General features: G+C 41.3%; 1 non-coding gene across 1 annotated transcript; it reads right to left on the bottom strand.

Annotated features, from left to right (window-relative positions):
- Nucleotides 1-367: 367 nt before the first annotated feature.
- Nucleotides 368-440, bottom strand: Trnat-cgu (transfer RNA threonine (anticodon CGU)). Its single transcript has one exon. It is a non-coding gene; the product is annotated as a tRNA-Thr (tRNA).
- Between the last annotated feature and the right edge of the window lie 1,518 nt (nt 441-1,958).

Raw genomic sequence — 1,958 nt, 5'->3', positions numbered from 1 at the left:
AAAGAATGAGGGCAAGTTGCTATACATATCCACATACATACATGCAATCAATCAATACATACATGCATACTTACATGCACACACAGATGCATACATACATGCATGCATACGTACACATACATACATACATACATGCACACATACATACCTACATACATACATACCTACATACCTACCTACCTACCTACCTACCTACATACATACATACATACATACATACATACATACATACATACATACATACATACATACATACAGAAATAAGGGTTGGCAGTCAACAAAACCTCAGAAAAGAAAGGGGGAATGTGGTAGGTCATTGAAGCAGATAAAGAATTTGGAAAGACAGAAAGAAAGTGGAGAAAAAATGCCCGCCGGGTGGGATCCGAACCCACGACCTCCAGAATACGCGTCTGGTGCGATGACCACTACGCTACCGGCGATGCTATTTTGCCCTCCACTTTCTGGGGTATTTATGTTAAGGTATTTTGTTTCTGCGCTTGGGGGTGGTAGCCAGCGCCACTCGGACTACTCGGGGTGAAGGGGACCTTCTTTTTAACCCCTGGGCCGTAACTCGAGTGTCTACGACATGTCGAGAGTGGTCGACCAGCGTTGAACCCTCTTAAGCTTCCTATGGCACCAATACTGCCAGAACAGAGGCCCTCCCTATACATGTAGCGAATCAGAATGGGAAATGAGGGGCTCGTTGAATTAAGATAGAAATAAGGGTTGGCAGTGAAGAAAACCTCGGAAAGCAAAGGAGAGAATGTGGTAGGTCATTGAAGCAGATAAAGAATTTGGAAAAACAGAAAGAAAGTGGAGAAAAAATGCCTCCCGGGTGGGATCTGAACCCACGAACCCACGACCTCTTCACTGCCAACCCTTATTTCTGTCTTAATTCAACAAGCCCCTCATTTCCCATTCTGATACATACATACATACATACATAAATACATACATACATACATACATACATACATACATACATACATACATACATACATACATACATACATACATACATACATACATACATACATACATATAACGTCCAGAAAACGCTTCACCATGTCCGCAATGCTGTCGCACATAATTTGGGATTAAAGAGCTGCAAATGACGAGGTTTTTTTAATGATACAAATTGAAATATCCGCTATTTGCCTCATTTTTTCCTCGAAAGTTTTGTGGATTCTTAATTTGATTTAATGTCCGGTACTGAAATCCAGGACAAGGGGAGCAGCGAAATTTAAGTCCCATTTTTTGTGCCTTCGAAACTATGCGAACACCAGTTTTTTTTTTTTTTTTTTTTAAGGATGATAGAAGTTTACACAGATCTCTCACTGATCACACCAAAATCGCGCGGCTGAACACCCTGAGTGCTCTGCTATTTTTCATTACATCTAATGTTTTTTGTCTGAGATGCTTGTTTAGGCTAATGATTTTTCTGTAAGAAAAATGCACACAAGATTTTGTTTCCAAACAAAAAAAATGTATGTAGTAGTTGAAATGGGGTGAGAGCCACGGTATGTTGTACACCTGTCTCTATAAAAAGAATGCTTGTTTGTACTGTTCGGAAGCTGGACAAAGCTCTGGGCACGTTGGTATTAACAGCTATTAATTAATATTCTACGTTATTACGTACGAGATGCACAGCGACAACGCGCCATGTCGAACCGGCTGAATGAATGAACCCCGTGATCCCACGCAGCGGCCGACACGGAGTAGTGTCTCCCGACTCCGACAGGTGGCGACATTAGTCTACACGCGCTCAATTTGTTCAGGTTCGCCGCTTCTCGACGCAGCATATACGAAATACGTCATTGCGGCGTTGCTTCTGTACTATTAATGTGTTCACTACTAATCATGTCTGAATGGCACATGACAAATAAGAAATATAATTTAATATCCGACGGTTTCAACACTCAAATCCAAAAAAGCATAGCTGTTATTACAGTGCCAGA

This window comes from Haemaphysalis longicornis, unplaced genomic scaffold, assembly GCF_048455015.1.
Source record: "Haemaphysalis longicornis isolate Haplotype H1 unplaced genomic scaffold, Haemaphysalis longicornis Haplotype H1 scaffold_1, whole genome shotgun sequence".
Taxonomy (NCBI): domain Eukaryota; kingdom Metazoa; phylum Arthropoda; class Arachnida; order Ixodida; family Ixodidae; genus Haemaphysalis; species Haemaphysalis longicornis.
Note: the sequence above shows the minus strand (reverse complement) of the source record. Positions and strands in the feature narration are given on the sequence as shown.